This window comes from Abramis brama (assembly GCF_963993115.1).
Source record: "Abramis brama genome assembly, chromosome: 21".
NCBI classification, from domain to species: Eukaryota; Metazoa; Chordata; class Actinopteri; order Cypriniformes; family Leuciscidae; genus Abramis; species Abramis brama.
The window spans coordinates 4,923,979-4,943,561 of record NC_139983.1 but is presented as its reverse complement, the minus strand read 5'-3'; the positions used below and the strand labels follow the sequence as shown (position 1 = coordinate 4,943,561).

Below are 19,583 nucleotides of genomic sequence, written 5' to 3'. Positions count from 1 at the left end.
GTTCCTGGGCCGCTGATATCTGTTCCTGAACCGGTGGTGTCTGAGCCGGTGGGGTCTGTTCCTGAGCCTGAGCCGGTGGGGTCTGTTCCTGTTCCTGAGCCTGAGCCGGTGGGGTCTGTTCCAGTTCCTGCGCCGGTATCTGTCCCTGTGCTGTGGCCGCCCGAGGGGTCGTCTCCGCCCTGGCCGCCCGAGGGGTCGTCTCCGCCCTGGCCGCCCGAGGGGTCGTCTCCGCCACCCTGGCCGCCCGATGGACTGTCTGCTGCGCCCAGGCCACCCGATGGACTGTCTGAGCCGCCCTGGTTTTCTGCCAGGAGTCCGTACCCTCCCTCCCTCCCCTTTCTGTGTATTTGTTTTGATCTGTTTATTTTGTCTGATCTTTGGTCTTGTACGTTTGTTCTTGTCTTGTTTGGTGTCCCTCCTTGGGAACGCCAGGTGGCGTTCCTTTGAGGGGGGGTAGTGTCACAGTTCTGTCACCCTTGTTCTGGGTTTTCTCTTGGTTTGTGACAGAGCTGTGACACTCCCGGTTTGTCATGTGTTTGTGTTGTTTGGTCTGTTGTGAGCACATGGCTGTCATGTTATTTCCTTGTGCCATGTGCTCTCCTGTCTATTGTCTAGCCCCTCCCATCTTGTTATCCGATTATTGGTTAATTTGTTCCACCTGCCCTTCTCGTTACCCTCCTTTGTTTGTTCCCCTATTTAGCCTCCCTGTGTTTGTAGTCCTGTGCTGGTTCGTTTGTCCTAGTTGCTTGTTCCTGGTGTTTCCTTCCCGTTTTGCAATCTGAGTTTTTGAGTTTGTACCTTGTCTGCCGGTTAATACATTTCCTCTGCATTTGAATCCTCGTCTCACATTCATCCATTCCGTGACATAACGTGGATGGTTCGGCACAACACCATGGTTCATCTGCAAAAGCTCATACCTCTCCCAAAACAGTTCACTCATGTGTCAAAACTAAATTTCCTTCTCATTTAAACAGTCAGTGCCCCCAAAATGCTTCGTCCCTTTGGCATTGTGTAAGCACTGCAAGGCAAAATGTTTAGATGTTTTGTCACTATGGCAGAGGACCATTGAAATATCCCTCGTGTCCACCTTTCAGTCTTAGCCCAGTCCTTCACTGACAGTGGTTACTGTACTGTTTTTATGTCTAGCTAACAGAATGCAATTGTGTATAAAACTGAAAAAAAGAAATAGGATTTTAGGGTAAGAGTAAGCCTCCAAGGTTTGACATCACACATTGCACTCATACTGCCAAGGAAATTGTAACCATTATCATTCACACACATAAAGTAACTTCCATACATCAGAGTAAAAAGAAAATGTATACAGCATAATATACTGTAATATAAACACACAAACAAAAAACAATGAAAATTATATGCAGCCTACAGTGCTGTAAATAAAGCTGGAGTTTCACAACTAACAGTTCTTCACTGGTCGCTGTCCTCACCCTCCTGGCCATCCACACGCTGCTGTCTGTCTGGCCACAGATTCTCGTCCACATCACAGCGTATATTCTCCCTTGCGATGCAACGAGGGAAGAAACGGCGTGCATGTCACAACCATCCCCTACACTGAGCTCCTGTAATATCCTCACACGCAGCGTCCATTGCATGGAGCAGGGACCTCTGATCTTGAGCCCGATGCTCATACACTCTCCACCTCCAAGCGGAGAAATACTCCTCAATAGGATTGAGGAAAGGAGAGTAAGGTGGTAGGAACACCATGACCATCCTTGGATGAATAGTGAACCAGGCCCTGATGAGCGGGCCACGGTGGAAATTCACATTGTCCCATACAATGGCATATTGTGGTAGGTGAGGCCCTACGAGACCTCTCTCATTTTCAGGGATCAAATAAAAATGAAAGTGGTCCAAGAAGATGAGGAGCTTCTGTGTATTGTATGGGCCAAGACTGGGGATGTGAGTGGCCACACCATTCTCAGATATGGCAGCACACATAGTTATATTGCCCCCTCGCTGGCCTGGGACATCCACCGTGGCCCGGTGGCCAATAGGCCAATAATATCATATGGTATAATATATATATATATACACACACATATGGTATTCATGGTATTATGTTTTTGACTAATTTTGACAATTGAACAGACTATTGTGCATGTGATGACTTATACAATGAAATGACGCTGACATGTTTTGGAGCGAAAAACCATTAGACTGAGAATCAACAATCAGTTTAGATCAACAAGATCTATTCACTTGGAAATTGTGCTAAATGTAGGCTACCTGTACTTAATCATTTGCAAAGATGTACTGAGACATTGAGACATGTACTTAGACATTTGCAAATTGATGAAATGAATGAGAAATTCAATTCTGTTGTGAACAATTGCCAAGTGGTTTGGAGGTTTGTCCATGTTGTTTTGAGAATGTCATTTCTGTTTCAAGAAATGAGCCAAACCAATGGAGAAAAACTGTAAATGAGAAGGAAATGTAGTTTTGATACATGAGTGAACTGTTTTGGGAGAGGTATGAACTTTTGCAGGTGAACCATGGTATTGTGCCGAACCATCCACGTTATTTTGGCAAAAGCACCAAGAGTGTTGAGAACGTCCGGTCTGTTTCAAGAAATGAGCCAAAGCAATTGAGAAGGATCTTTGCCATTTTCGTGGCACTGACTTTTTATATGGGAAACAAATTTAGTTTTGAAGCATGAGTGAACAGTTTTAGGAGAGATATGAGCTTTTGCAAGTGAGCTATAGTGTTGTGCTGAACTGTAAGACTGTTTTGCCAAATGATCTTAGAGTTTTTAGAATGTAATTTCTGTTTCAAGAAATGGTCCAAACCAATGGAGAAAAACTGTAAGTTACTTTAACTAAATAGAGTTTGTTAGTCAAATATAAAATTGTGTAAGTTTGTAAGAGTCATAACTGAATATGTTCAAAGCATCCAGCAGCAGAGACTCAACCAATGGCGTGAGTCTAAGGCGGGACTATCTGTTTGCCTGACCAATGGCAGATGAGGGGCGTGTTCAAAACCTCAAAAGGAAAGGAGTCCTGACTTTTGTAAGTCTGTTTGGTGTTGCTTCTGTTTATTGTGCAGGAGTCTATGGGCAGAAAGACAGATAGAAAGAAAGACAGATAGACAGACAGACAAACAGATAGAAAGACAGACAGAAAGACAGACAGACACATAGAAAGACAGACAGACAGACAGACAAACAGACAGACAGACAGATAGAAAGACAGAAAGACAGACAGACAGACAGATAGATAGATAGATAGATAGACAAATAGAAAGACAGACAGACAGACAGATAGATAAAGAGACAGACAGACAGATAGACAGATAGATAAAGAGACAGACAGACAGACAGATAGATAGATAAAGAGACAGACAGACAGACAGACAGACAGATAGACAGACAGACAGACAGATAGATAAAGAGACAGACAGACAGACAGATAGATAAAGAGACAGACAGACAGACAGACAGACAGACAGATAGATAAAGAGACAGACAGACAGACAGCTTGCAGTGGTACCTGATGTAATTGCCGGTTTAATTGCTCTTTGGTTCAGACCTCTGTTTGCCCCACGGCCCTCTATGTTAGACAACTGATAAGAGGTCACTCCTCCAATTTCATTTTCTATAAGCTTTAATATCTTCCCCACATACATATCTTAAGTTACTGCAATAAGTGAGAAATCAATGGTAAATTTGGATCTTTCTACAGCTCATTAGCTACAGTACATCACCCCACGTCCTATAGAATATGACAGATCATTCAACTAACCTTTCTCAGCTCTATTTTAGAGAGAAATAAACTGCAGTTTTTGAGAGAGGAACTGCCTTTATTTCACATTCAAGCACAAAAAATCATGACTATTCATGCTGCTTTCCCAATGATGATCATGATGAGAGTTTACAGTTTTTAAAATAATTTTTTTTTTTTTTAAATTAAGCATAAAAAAAAAAAGATATTCCATATGATTCTTCTTTTTGTTCAAAACATAATAGACATGATTACAGACCCCATGAGGTCATGAGATCCCATTACTTCCCAAATCAAACGATTGTTGTCTTATGTTAACTTTTCCGTAGCAGCGGGATTAGGCATATAACTTCCTCACTGCGTTTGCCACAAAAACATGTCGTTTGCCAGCTCAGCTACAGTATGATATTGACAGAGAAAATATTTTGAAGGAAGATGAGAAACTCAAACAGCTCTTGTGTATTTGGCTGTATGAAGGGAGGATCTTGTGTGGTGAAACTGGAGCAGATACAAACAAATTTGGAGCAGTTGCGTTTGATTTTTTCGAGCCTCTGTTGTGCGGCAGCATTCAGAGACACTAATTAAAACCAGTGAAGCAGTTGGTAACAAATGATGTGTTTGTGGTGCTGCAGTGGAGTGTGGTGGGACAATGAAGAGCCCCTCCGGGAGCCTGATAGCACGCTTAATATCAGAGCTGCAAGGCTCCCTGCCAGTGTTCCTTTGTGAAAACACTTTAAAAACATACAGAAGCAGGACTTATTTGGAAAATTAAACTATTAAACACATTATATGTGTATAAAAACATGTTCATAATCTGAAATAAAATAATTAATAAAAAAATCTAGTTTTTCCTTTATATTTTGGGGTGGAATGTGATCATGACTTTATGAGAGTGCTCAATGTAACAAAATGTTTGGCTTGCGGACTCAAGTTTTAAACTCAACACGGTTCTAACAAGAGTCTAACAAGAACTATGTCACTTTACTTATACTGTTCAAAAGTTTAGGCTCGATGAGATTTTTGAATGTTTTGAAAGAAGTCTCTTCAAGACTGCATTTATTTGATAAAAAGTAAACAGTAAAAACAGTAATATTGTGAAAAATTATTGTAATTTAAAAGAACTGTTTTCGATGTGAATATAATGTAAAATGTAATTTATTCAAAGTTGTTCAAAGTTGAATTTTCAGCATCATTCTACAGTAATATGCTGATTTGCTGCTCAAAAATCATTTCGGATTATCATCAATGTTCAAAAAAGTTGTGTAGCTTCATATTTCTTTTGTGGAAACTGTGAAACTGTGATACTTTTTTCAGGATTCTTTGATGAATAGAAAGTTCAAAAGAACACCAATTAGCTGAAAATGATTTATTTATTTTTAACAAACTATGGAAAAAATAATTTACTGTCACTTTTGATAAATTCATTGTGTCCTTGCTAAATTAAAAGGTATTCATTTCTTTTTTTTAATAATAAAAAATATTACTAATCTTGAAAATGTGTTTGTAAAGTTGTATAGTTTAGATTTATGGCTTTGATTTTCTTTGAGTAAAACATGGCTTTGAGTAAAACATGTTTTGGAAAATATACATTTCATATAAAATTTGAAAATAGTTTTTTGAGCATTTTTCATAACAATAAACTTAAACTTCTATAGCTCTCTTTAATTTCACCTTTTCCTTTTTCACTTCAGCAATAATATGCTAAGTGTCTCCTTTAAAAAGAGATAAAACTTAAGTCTGTGCTCCAAAGCATTCAAGATTTATGGCAGTTTAATTTGGAAATTTAATTTGCAGCTGAATGCTCAAAAAGTGGTTAGTAGGTAATAAATGGATTATAACTACTGCATAAATATAATTTGGTGCATAGAATGAAAAAAACTTTATTAAACTAAAATAAAGTGCATTAATTTCATTCAAATAAAAAAAATGTAAATAAAAAATAAAGTCTTTTTTGACCATCACACAAGGAGCACCAAAGGGTTAAAATAACGAACAAACGCTGTCACATTAAAATAAAACACATTCAGTCAATAAAAACATATTCATATTAACAAGCAGTCATACTACTTATTCATCAAGATTTTGCCCTTATAATCGATCCACAGACAACCTCACCCTTGTGAATGAGCTGAGAGCATAGTTTCCATGCTACAAAACAACAAACGCCTTTAGGGATTCCAATTAGAATCTGACTTAACATATGTCATTTATTCCAGTGAGGTGTTGTGGTCCACTAACTAATCAAGAACTTGGCAAATGGGAAAACAACTAATCGAGACCATGCAATGCAGAATTCAGTAAGAATAAACCAGGAAACCACACATAAAGCATGCAAAAAAAGAATCTGTGAACAAAACTTAATGAAAATTTCAAACAGGGTGTAAAAATGTCTAGAGCCTTTTGACACAGAGATTCCAGGAAATACACAGAGTATTTGTCCCGGGGTCCTTTGATTTTGGTTCATTAACACTGCCAGTGATTTTCCGGAATCTGTGCGCGAGTTCACACACATCCCGTAAAGATTCCGTAAAGACACGTGGCATCGATGTGATGTGTAATTTCTCCACAGCATCTTAAGTTTGCCTATGATCTGCGATTTCTCTCTCGAGAAACAACACTTGTGCAGTTTTTTCTGATTCAATCATAAACTAGCACATTGCGTACCGTTCCACTAAGCTGGTGAACAATCTCAGCGTCATCACTATGACACACCCTTACGGCACTGAATACGGCTTTTGCTGTCACAGGGAGCGTTCCGGGACAATCCAGGGACGTGTTTGCGTTCACACAGAAAAATTCTGGTAATTTTATGACAATTTTCCGGGATCAACACGCTGTGTGAAATGGGCTTAAGTTACTAATGTAACCCCTGTCCCCTGAAGGGACATCACACTGATGTACTGGGGTCTGGCCTGGTAGCCCAATCACCTCAAAGTGGTAACAAAATGAGCCAATGAACATTGGCCAGTGAGATTTGTATGCCGAGTCATACCTACCCAGACATACGGGTATAAATAGAACCGGCATCACTCACTTTATTCAAGTTTTGCTGAGGAGCCGAGACAGGGATTCCAGCCATTCAGTGGTGGTTCAGGGCTGTGGCAGGGGGACGTAACATCTCTGTTGCCTCCTTAAAGGAATGGGGGTTACATTAGCAACCTAGACGTTCCCATTCAGTCAGTCACGTTCGACGTTACGTCAGTACTGATGTATTGGGGTCCCTAACTGTGTTACTAGTGTTGGAGATGCAGATGCTGGCAAACTATGGCGTGCCCTTTTGGCAACTGCACTCACAATGTCGTAACCTACCCAGCGCCCCAATTAAGTCCAAAGGGTAGTCCTCCATACCAAACGGGATGGAAGGGACAGGGCCTACTCTGGAGATGGTGGAATCTGCTGTTCCTTTATCATGACATTTCATGTGAAAGAGTGCTTCGGATCTCAATTCCCATAGATGTTCAGCCATGACCAGTACTGTTAATGCTGGGGAAACATGCCAAGTCCAATGGGGAGGGACGCTACTGAGGCCACACCCTGCCCGAAGGGAGGTAATGTGTGGTGGCTACACGTATGGACTGACCCGTGGAGCAGCACTACATTTGGAAGATCTCTTTGGTAGGCCCTACCTAACCAGGGAGGAGCTTCTACCACTTGCTGGGTACCGATACAGAGACAGGGCAGAGCAGAAATACAGGGAAATACACGGGTAATGTATTTCCCTGCTCACATGGCCATCTAGCTCAGTACAAGGGCTGACCGGCAGGGCATGAACACAGGTATTGGTACTGGCGTCAGACACCTCCGCCGCATCTGACTACCGAAGGATGCTGGAGGAACTCAATTCAGGGTTCGCCTAGTGGGGAACTCACTCAAAGAGCAAGTAGGTGCTTGTATCCCCCCATTAAAGGGGAATGGCACTGCAAGAGAGACACCGAGCCAGCCTTCCAGTACATTAACTGTTTGAACCCAACACACGGGAAGAAACTGGCTCCACTCGGAGATTGTAGAATCTTGAGAATGTGTTTGGTGTCGCCCAGCCCGCAGCTCTGCAGATGTCTGCCAAAGAGGCACCATGCGCCAATGCCCAGGAGGAAGGCAAGGTACGCCAACAAAACTAGGTAAGTTCACCACCTGGTCCCTGAAAGAAGTGGTGGGAACATTTGGCACGTATCCAGGCCGGATTCAAGGCATGATTCACTGATCGAAAATGCCTGCTGGCCCCCCACCCTCTTGAAGGAAGCAAGCACAGTCAGGAGCACTGCCTTTAGATACAGGATTATAAGCTCAGCTAACTCTAGCAGCTCGAAGGGAGCTCTCTGTAGACCCGAAAAAAACCCCACAGAGGTCCCAGGAGGGGATGAGGCATGTTCTGGGAGGATTTAACCTCCTGGAACCTCTCAGGAACCTAATGATCAGATTGTGCTTTCCCAGTAACCTGCCATCAACAGCATCATTATAAGCTGCAATGGCGGCAACACCTTCAAGATGGAGGGGGACAGCCTCCGCTCCAAGCTCTCTTGAAGGAAGGAAAGCAAAGAGACAATCAGCATTTCCAGGGGGCTTCCCTTCAAATCATAAGTGTGCCTCGTAGAGTCGGCTCTAGCTGAAGTGATAGTGTCAACTACCGCTGGAGGTAGGTAATTTAAATCCTCCATCCAGAGACCACAGAGGTCAACTATAGGAGGGAGAGCGTTTTTGCATTTGGCTCCTAAACTCTGGAATAGCCTTCCTGATAATGTCCGGGGCTCAGACTCTTTCAGTTTAAATCTAGATTAAAGACAGACCTCTTTAGCCAAGCATTCATATAATGCATCTCATAACCTTATACTCCAGTTATATCAGATCAAATGCACATGATTATCTGCTTAATGTTACGAACAGCAGCTACACCTATTATTTTCCATTTGCTTTTCTGTTTTTTCTTGGGATGCCCATCCTGAGGTAACTAGAGAGTACGTTAGCTCCAGTTTGGATCCATCCTCTTTTGAAGACTTCAGATGCCCAACACCTGTGAAGAGACAGCGCCAACTCCTGACAGGACTTCAGATGACGCCAACTCTGAATCAACATGCTACATTTTTCTATATATCCTTATCATTTTGTTAACAACATGTATTCATTACTTCAATGAGCTCATGGTTTCTGCCTTAAATTAATACATTGTTTAAATAAATACATGATGTTTGCTATCTGTGTGATTTGTATATGTTTATTTCTGAAATATGGACATTACTAAGTCACCTCTGATAACAGATCACTCTAAAATGTAATGTAGATACATGCATTTTCTGTAAATCTGCATTTAAATGATATGTATTGTGAAAAGCGCTATACAAATAAATGTGAATTGAATTTATCTTTATACAAGTTTCCATGACAGATTTTTCAAGATAAATCATTTTATTATTAATGAAGCTTGCCAGTTAGCTAAGTGTCAAATGATTATTAACCCTGTAAAGCCTGACATATGAATTAATAGTCTGAATAATATATATATATATATATATATATATTGTGGCGGGAGGAGCAAACGACAGACACAGTGGGAGTGGTGTCAGGCCTCTGAGAGGCATTTATTAAAGCAAATAAACATAAAATGATCCAAAAATGGGGAAATAAAATGTGAAAACAAAAGAGGATCTGGTGTCCTCGTCGTGCCAGGTAATCATGAAGGATGGGATGGTGAAGAGATGGGATGGGTCCAGGTAAGGGGGCGGTGTCCGGCGGTCACACGCACTTCTCTCTCTCTTCGGTCTGAGGCACGAGGGGCGGTGGCTTCGGCATCACGGCTTGTCCTCTCTAGGCCCCGACAACTGAGGGGAATAGCGGCCTGGCATCCTAGCCCGTCAGCGGCGTCACGCATGATTCTCCATTCTGGACCACGGGTCCGGCGACTCACATATTGGACGGCGCGGGAATCCCTCCGCGCTCCCTTCCTGGATCCACAAGGACACCAGCGTGCATGCACAGGGAAGAGACCGGTCTCTCTTGAGGAGAGGCACGAGCAGCATTTAACAGCGGCGGTGATGAGGCTTCATATTCTTTAGGTGTGCCTCATCACACGCCGGCAATTCTCCTCTTCAGCGCCCCTCCTCTCCAATCACACCCACTCCAGTCGGGAACCTGGCGAAGAGCGGCGAGTTAAGGGACGGGGTGGCGCTGATGACCAGGGAGAGGCAGTCGATCCGTCACAATATATATATTTAAATGGAACAGTTAAATGGAACCTTTTTAGACAAAATCTAAAATCTAAATTTTTTGTTGAGTACTGAAATGAATATTTAATACTCACATTTCGACATGATTTTTCTAAAAATTATGTATTGATAATCAAGTAAACATACATTGCTTCAATCCAGTAAGTCTTCATCTTGAAGTATTACTACCAAATATAAAACAAATATTCTTACATTTACTTTATAAATGTATTACTTTATTACTTTATGGATGACATCCCTAGGGAAGAGTGGCCTACCCAGTAAGTATAAGGCCTGGGGTTCCAACACGGTGTACTCCCTAGCCTGCTCTGGCCTCTGCTTCTTTATGAGATACCTGTCTCTACCGTCGAGGGATTGGAAAGGAAGATTAACAGCTATTTGAGAAGGTGGCTGGGCGTCCCAAGAAGCTTCTACTCCATTAGCTTGTATAGTACAGGCAGCAAGCTGCAGCTGCCAGTGACATCAGTGGTCAAGGAGTATAAAGCGACAAAGACATGCCAAGCCATGATGCTGCGAGACAGTAAGGATGAAAGAGTACGCCAAGCAGGTATTGTGGTCAGGACAGGTTGTAAATGGTCTGCCAGCAGAGCACTGACGGAGGCTGAGGATCGATTGCATCATGCTGACATCGTTGGGACAGTAGCTCTGGGCAGGCTTGGACTGGGTTGCTTCACCAGAACGAGCTGGAAAAAAAGCTGACCCAAAAGAACGCCGTGGCATGGTGCAGAGGGATGTCCATAAAGCAGAGGAGGAAACCCGGCATGTCAAGACTGTTGCCATGAAAAAACAGGGGCAGCTGGACAAGGTGGGAGGGCGTACGAGAAAGGGCCCTGACGTGGCAGGACATCTGGACCATGGAAGGACGTCTGATTAAGTTCTTGATGTGTTCTGTCTACGATGTCCTGCCTACTCCATCAAACCTCCATATTTGGGGGATGGCAGAGTGCCCCAGCTGCACGCTGTGTGGAAAGCCAGCCAATCTTGAGCATGTCCTTTCATCATGTCATCAGACAGGAAATTCCAGTGGCTTTCATCATGCTTGGCAGACGGGAAATTCCAGTGGCGTCATGATAAGATCCTGTCTCGGTTGGCGGATGGTGTGGAACAGGCAAGGAAGAAGGGTAAACAACTTTCCGACGGTCACCACTTTATCCATTTCGTCAGGACAGGAGAGAGCACTGCAACAGGACGGAGGAGCAGAGGGGCCCTGGCCTCAGCAAATGACTGGGAGATGCGGGCAGACCAGAAGAAGCAGCAGATATTGTCCTCTGGTCTAGAGGTACCAAGCAGGTGGTGCTCATAGAGTTAACAGTACCCTGGGAAGAGAGGATGGAGGAGGCACATGAGCGCAAGCTTAAAAAATATCAAGGCCTTATCCTCGAGAGCCAGCAAAAAGGATGGAGGGCCTGGAATCTACCAGTAGAGGTCGGCTGTAGAGGTTTTGCTGGACAGTCGCTCTGGAGAACCATTGGATTGTTGGGGATTGAAGGGATGGCCAGGAAACGGCTGATAGGCAATGCCACTGAACAGGCAGAAACAGCATCTAATTGGATTTGGATACAGCGGGAGGTGCGGTGGCAGAGCAAACCTGTTGAAGGACTAAAAACGGCATAGAGTTGGGTGGTGGTCAGCAGGGGTAGATCCAGGACGCTGGATCTGCTGTCGAGTCCTCCCGAGGTGTTATGGGCTTAAATCGACGAAACAACAAGAAACCCATCTGATGACCGGCTGTAGCCACCAAACTCTTGTATTGTTGAGAGATGAAGCCAAGCCTTGAGCTGGCCCAGGGAGAAGGACAGTGCTTGAAAGGAGGAGAGAAGTAGAGGAGAGCGATGCCACTGGCTCACAGATGGGGCAAGGCAGAGTACCTGTAAAGGTGGGCCAGCTGTGATGATCACACAAAAGGCACATAGTAGATTGCGTGCAAAAAGTTTTACAGCAAAATTCAGCAATGTAATAATTTCCCTTGCTTCGTTTATGTGTATGTCTTATTTAGTGTGTCTGTACATAACTGCAGGTGCTGTGCTGATCACAACCCAATCAAAACTCTCTCTCTCTCTCTCTCACACACACACACACACACACACTGGGTTTTAATGTTTTATGGGGACTTTCCATAGACGTAAAGATTTTTATACTGTACAAATGTAGGCTTTTCCAGGTACACACACACACACACACAAAATATTGACAAGCACAGAGAAAGCACACAAACAAGTAAAGTGTTTAATGAAACCGCATGTGAGAGGTCTTATTTGTGAATGCATCTGAGGTTCTTTTATGTGATGATCTGAGGAAGCGTCGTCTGTCTAAATCACGTCTGCGTAAAGAGAGTGTAGAGATTGTCTTAATTAGAAGGTGTTTTCGGATAATATTTTGGAAATCCCTTTGCTGAAATGCATTCATGTGTATTTTTCACAATCTAGGTTTGATTTTCTTCTAAGGGTCTTTAACATTCAGATTTAAAACATTACTTTAAACAGGGTTCCCACAGTCATGAAAGCTGGAAATATCAGTTTTTAAAATGATAATTTCCAGATCTGGAAAAGACAAGGAAGTTAATGAAACCATAAGAAGTTGTGTAAATTTCTACACCTAAAAAAATTATCTAGTTTTATTAAAATAAAAAATAAAAATATTACTTAACATAACTGACACTTAACATAACTGAATGTATTAATTTATACAACAATCAGGTAAAAAAATGCTGTAAGGTTACCACTTTTACAGTGTAATATAAGTTTTTGTAGAAATGCTCAACTCTTGCTCAAAAACACTGTACAAAAGATTTTGTAAATAAAATAAAGATTATTGGACTAAGTTTTATATTACTATTCCAGTCTTTCTACTACAAAATGTCATGTTTAATTCAGTGTGTTACTGGCCATTATTATTAATTATTATCAATTATTTCTGAAATTTACTAGCAATTTCTAAGTGAAAACCTTATCCCAAATTTTTGTTCAGTGTATTTGCATTATGGGATTGCCTTCTCCATGAACACTTCCTGTTAATTTAGCCCAATGAAGTTAGCATAAAGAACAGCAAATGTGTGCTGCTCACTATCCATGAGATCACATTCTGTTCTTGCAATTTTTCCTAAATGACATTTATAATCAGCCACTTTAATGCTGATTCTCTAAGTCATCTGACCCACCTTATTTTGCACACCATGAAGCCTGTGTGTGGTGCGCTACTTTTCCTGAGCAGTGATGCGGTTCCACACAGTCTACGGGAGCCGTCATTCACTCGCTGTGCAATTACCCACGCACTCGCAATCGCCTGCACAATGCCGGGATGGCCGGGAAATTCAGGTGAAAGATGCCAGGCAGCAATCAGCAGGAGAGAGCGAAGCCATTTTCTTTCATTTGGCATCAAACGGCAGCACCAGGCCCTTAATTACACGCCAAGTGTCAGGCCGGCCAGCTGAATGCCTTATTATTCCGCCGAGCTGCGTTCAATTCAGTTTCGTTCAGATAATCCTCAGAGAATAGAGCAAACGGAGGCTTGAACCATGACAAAGAGAGAGTCATAACAGAGAGAGAGAGACTTGACTGTGGTGAGGGTGATTTATGCTTGTGAAAGCACACAGTGGGTCCGTCATATTCACCTGAAATCAGCTCAAACTTTAACACGGAGACCAATACGGAACAGGTTTAGAGATGCAGAAGCTGTGTGTACGTGTCTATGATTTAACTGCGTTCCCTCAAAGATCACGGTAACCAACTTCAGACGGCTGTCATTCAGAAGGAGCAGTTACAAAGAACATGGAACAGGACTCATAATACTGTGCCATTTTTAATATCACTCTGACAAGAATTTCATGGGATCTATTACCACAACTTAAATAAATGAATGGCTACAAGTTAAAAGCTCTAATTTATTGATTGAATTAAGCCTTTTAAGTTGCATTAAGATTTGTTTGATGAATTATGTTGACATAATGTTGATAATTTCAAACAACTTAAAATTCTGTGTAATTTAAACTGAAATTTATTTTTCAGAAACTTTTCTCCACAGGCCAGTGGCAGCATTTTTGATCAATTTCACAAAACTTTCATGACCCCCCAGAATATTTTGTTGTTTGAATATCTGAATATGTAGTATATGCAATGGTGAGGAAAGAGTAAATTAAATTGTCTTTTGAAATGCGTTTTCAATCAGCTCCCTAGGGCACTGATCAGGGAGTCGGACATTTTAAGGGCTCTTTTAAGGGTTCTCAATCAAAAAATCCATCCAGGGCACTGAAACGTTTGCTCCCTAAAAAAGTCCCACAATGCACCGTGAAAAGCAAAGCATCGATGCTCACTATGTTTCCTTAACGGAAGTGCTAAAGCACAAAGCATAAATCACCTGAGCCAACTCACTACACATAATGACACGCGATAGAGTTTTTTTGTTGTTTTTTTAAATACTAACCATTATTTAATTATATTTCAGCATAAACACACACTAGAAAGGTAATGAACACAATCTAGCTAACATTTATAATTTATTTATGGCTGAAATCTTGCACGTATATGTAACAAGTATTTATCATAATGTACTGTACTTTAAACTATATAAACAAATAATGTCAGAAAGATATCAGCTGTGCTGTTGTTCATAAATACCAGTAGTAATGTTGTACAGTGAAGACATAGTCAGTAGTGAGCCAGCATTCTTTACTGTCCTTATCCTTACCACTGCCCGAATTCATGCTCATGATATACTGATTCACGAGCTCGGGAGCTAGAGAGCTGATTGAGAAAGACCTGCTAGTGTTAATTGCCGTTATGTTTAACATTTAAAAGAGTTTCTGTTATGTTGAAGTTTTTGTGGTCATCACTCTGCTGAAGAGTACGTTGCTGTTACATTTAGTATGTTAAATGCTAGCCGTTAATTTTAATTTAAATAGATCAGATTGGTTCCAGCGTCACAACTCAGCTATGTTGAAATAAGATGTACGTTTTAGTAAATAGCTTAAAAATGTTTATGCTATAAATTATTGTTTCAATAATAAATTATATTACAATTAAAGGTTAAAGGTGCAGTAAGCGATTTCTGAAAAACGCTGTTGAAAGTGAATCGGACTGAGCAGACACTTCTAGCCAATCAGCAGTAGGGGGGAAGAGAGAGAATGAGCCAATCAGCAGTAGAGGGCCAATCAGCAGTAGAGGTCGTGTCCACTCATGATGGGGGAGGAGAGAGAGTGAGCCAATCAGCAGTAGGGGGTGTGTCCACTCATGATGGGGGAGGAGAGAGAGTGAGCCAATCAGCAGTAGGGGGCGTGTCCACTCATGATGGGGAAGAGAGAGAGTGAGCCAATCAGCAGTAGAGGGCGTGTCCACTCATGATGGGGGAGGAGAGAGTGAGCCAATCAGCAGTAGGGGGTGTGTCCACTCATGATGGGGGAGGAGAGAGAGTGAGCAAATCAGCAGTAGAGGGCGTGTCCACTCATGATGGGGGAGGAGAGAGATTGAGCCAATCAGCAGTAGAGGGCGTGTCCACTCATGATGGGGGAGGAGAGAGAGTGAGCCAATCAGCAGTAGAGGGCGTGTCCACTCATGATGGGGAAGAGAGAGAGTGAGCCAATCAGCAGTAGAGGGTGTGTCCACTCATGATGGGGGAGGAGAGAGTGAGCCAATCAGCAGTAGGGGGTGTGTCCACTCATGATGGGGGAGGAGAGAGAGTGAGCAAATCAGCAGTAGAGGGCGTGTCCACTCATGATGGGGGAGGAGAGAGAGTGAGCCAATCAGCAGTAGAGGGCGTGTCCACTCATGATGGGGGAGGAGAGAGAGTGAGCCAATCAGCAGTAGAGGGTGTGTCCACTCATGATGGGGGAGGAGAGAGAGTGAGCCAATCAGCAGTAGAGGGCGTGTCCACTCATGCTGGGGGAGGAGAGAGTGAGCCAATCAGCAGTAGAGGGTGTGTCCACTCATGATGGGGGAGGAGAGAGAGTGAGCCAATCAGCAGTAGAGGGCGTGTCCACTCATGATGGGGGAGGAGAGAGAGTGAGCCAATCAGCAGTAGGGGGTGTGTCCACTCATGATGGGGAAGAGAGAGAGAGTGAGCCAATCAGCAGTAGAGGGCGTGTCCACTCATGATGGGGGAGGAGAGAGTGAGCCAATCAGCAGTAGGGGGTGTGTCCACTCATGATGGGGGAGGAGAGAGAGTGAGCCAATCAGCAGTAGAGGGCGTGTCCACTCATGATGGGGGAGGACAGAGTGAGCCAATCAGCAGTAGGGAGCGTGTCCACTCATGATGGGGGAGGAGAGAGTGAGCCAATCAGCAGTAGAGGGTGTGTCCACTCATGATGGGGGAAGAGAGAGTGAGCCAATCAGCAGTAGGGGGTGTGTCCACTCATGGTGGGGGAGGAGAGACTTAGCCAATCAGCAGTAGGGGGTGTGTCCACTCATGATGGGGGAGGAGGGAGAGTGAGCCAATCAGCAGTAGGGGGTGTGTCCACTCATGATGGGGGAGGAGGGAGAGTGAGCCAATCAGCAGTAGGGGGTGTGTCCACTCATGATGGGGGAGGAGGGAGAGTGAGCCAATCAGCACTAGGGGGTGTGTCCACTCATGGTGGGGGAGGAGGGAGAGTGTGCCAATCAGCAGTAGGGGGTGTGTCCACTCATGGTGGGGGAGGAGAGAGTTAGCCAATCAGCAGTAGGGGGTGTGTCCACTCATGATGGGGGAGGAGGGAGAGTGAGCCAATCAGCACTAGGGGGTGTGTCCACTCATGATGGGGGAGGAGGGAGAGTGAGCCAATCAGCAGTAGGGGATGTGTCCACTCATGATGGGGGAGGAGGGAGAGTGAGCCAATCAGCACTAGGGGGTGTGTCCACTCATGGTGGGGGAGGAGAGAGTGTGCCAATCAGCAGTAGGGGGTGTGTCCACTCATGATGGGGGAGGAGAGAGTAAGCCAAATAGCAGTAGGGGGCGTGTCCACTCATAAGCAAGAGGGAGATTTGAAGAAAGACTGTAGAAAGAGATAGCTGAAATACATTACAAAAGAGAAAAGTTCAGAGGAATATCACTGAAAAAAGAAGGGTTATGATCAGACAAGAGCTTTACGACCCGCGTGAATATTAGAAAAGCTTTCCAGTGCTGGAGAGACCTCAGCATGAAGGCCTGAAAACGGACACAAGGTTTCATTGTTTCTGCTCCATACGCGAGTAACATTGGTTTAAAGTGTGTGCTCCTGGCGATTAACAACAAACTCTTGCTTGTTTCCTCTTGTGTACTATATGTTCATTTTATTGTTCTTCCTTGTCTTTTGTTCGTCATCTTAGCTTAATTTTTCGCAAAGCTTTATTATGCTTCGCTTCTGCTATGATAAACCATATTATCCACACTTGTATTGCGTGTACGTGCATTTTGGGGGCAGAGTAATGAAAGGAGGGGTTTGTTTGTTTGGGTTGATTTCAGATATCAACAGTGTTCAATGATGGTTCTCAGAAATCGCTTACTGCACCTTTAAGTGCTGCCTTTAGTTGTTAATTTGTTAATAAATAAAATAACATTTTGGGGCTTAATTTGTACCCTAATCATGTTCAAGTAATAGTGTTTTTTGTTTACTTGTTTAAATATTAATCAGACCTACAGTATTTGAATTCAATATCTTTAGGTATAAATTAATATCTGAAAAAGAAAACCATTCAAAAGCCTTTAGTGCAAAAGATCAATATGAGCCTTGACAAATAATTTCAAAGACAAAAACAAATGCCCAGACACTTTGCACAGCTCGCATTTGTGTATGTGCTGAATATGAGTAGGCATTTAAGGGCTGCTGGTATAATGGCATCAGTTTCATGCACAGCCTGAGCTCCTCCCGCTGGCGTCCTGCCCATCGTCTGAGGGAACTAAACGGGCACCTCGCTGACGGGACACACCCCAGTGACTCAGACAATCACACACACACCAGATACCTTTATCTGATAGATTCTGGTTCTAGAGATGAACACATTTATTAATAACCAAGATGTCATAATTATAATATTAGCTGTAAGTTATTTTCTGGAGATAACACTTATATATATGCAGCTATACTCAGAGCATTGCAGCAACTTCAATAATAATACATAAAAAATAATAATTAAAAAAAACTAAACCACCAGACTGCATGATCGATCTTTGATCGAATACATTATTATTATTAATCAGTTCATATTTAACTATATTTAATAACCATAATTGTAATATTCAGTATACATCATATAATGTGCATCAGCTTTGAGTGAGGTGCTGCAGATCTTTGAGTGTGTGTGCTCAGTAGACTACAGGCTGAAATGGGACGCAGACAGTTTGAAGTAAACAGATGGAGGTTTGGAGAAGCTCGGCGCCTGCAGCATTAGCCTCCCACACGCATGCGAGACACGCACATCTCCAGCGTTCACCTGAGATGACCCTCTCAACAACTCCGTCTGCATGCAGTGTGTTTGAAAAAGCTGAGATTCTCACATAAAGACTGAATCCACAACTGTAATACAATAAGGAATCAAGGTCTGGCAGTCGTTTCACACACTGCATTAATTGGATCATGAGAAGTGGGTGTTTTACACCAAAATAGAGTCAGACCTGAATGTGAGTTTGCCATTTTGAAGAGGCTTTTTGAACAGAACATGGAAGCAGATCATCATTTATTGGGTCTTTGCAATATGGTCCCGAGAGTAATGCATTGACCAACATTATTAAATAACAATGATCAATACATTTGTTATAGTATTTTTTAATCTTTAATCCATGTCAGTATTATTATAGTTTTATGAACATTTCAAATAGTTTATTTTTATATTTAGTTTATTTTTAGTAATTTTGTTATGTGCTTTTGTCATTTTATTATTATTATTATTATTATTTTTTTAGGTTTATTTTAACTTCAGTTTTAGTTTTAGTTAACAATAATAACCCTAGTTCATGTTATCTCAAGTGCATGAGATATTAACCGATACAACAAGATCAATAAATGCTTTATAAGTATTTTTCATTGTTAGTTCATGTTAAATCTTTCCCCATCATTAACGGATTTTTCCGGCAATCCGTGTTTTCACTGTTATACGGTAGGGGGCGTACATTACACATCTTCTGAAAGAGTACTGAATCTCCTGATCAAAACACAGGAAAAGAAGAAGCAGAAACAAGCGATAGGAGCATTGCTTATGCACATGTAAAATAACACGATTATCAACATTAAACAGCAAATAAAATCAAAACTGCCTAATGTTACTGAATGAAATGTCGACCTAGGACGAGCTATAGGACTGTGAAGCTTTGGGGGTGTGATGGACTTGATCTACTCCACCTATGTTTTGAAACATGATTTAAAGTTTTGATAATAAATTATTAAGCTTCTAAGCATTAAGCTAGAATATTTTTTGTTGTTTGTTTTAAAAGCAGAGGCTCTGTTCTTTCTTTTTATATTGCATGTTCATGTTCATCATTCAACAAAATATTCTGAGGGCCATAAAAGTTTTGTGAGAATGATCGAAAATGCTAATGCTGGCAGGGAAAGAGTTAATTAATTTAGTATCAAGTAATGTTAACAACTGGAATCTTGTAAAGTTAAAGTGTAAAGTGTAAAGTGTTACCATTTATTTCTATTTACTATTATATTCCCACTTTTTTTTATTATATCAATTTTAAATACCTGTTT

General features: G+C 42.1%; 1 protein-coding gene across 3 annotated transcripts in view; it reads right to left on the bottom strand.

Annotated features, from left to right (window-relative positions):
• The window catches only part of myt1lb (myelin transcription factor 1-like, b), a 167,409-nt gene that overhangs the window by 111,288 nt on the left and 36,538 nt on the right, over positions 1-19,583 (bottom strand). For all 3 annotated transcript variants that reach the window (XM_084096011.1, XM_084096013.1, XM_084096012.1), the window contains exon 2: positions 3,504-3,608. The gene's annotated coding sequence lies outside the window, so the exon portion shown is untranslated. The remainder of the gene's footprint in view (positions 1-3,503; positions 3,609-19,583) is intronic.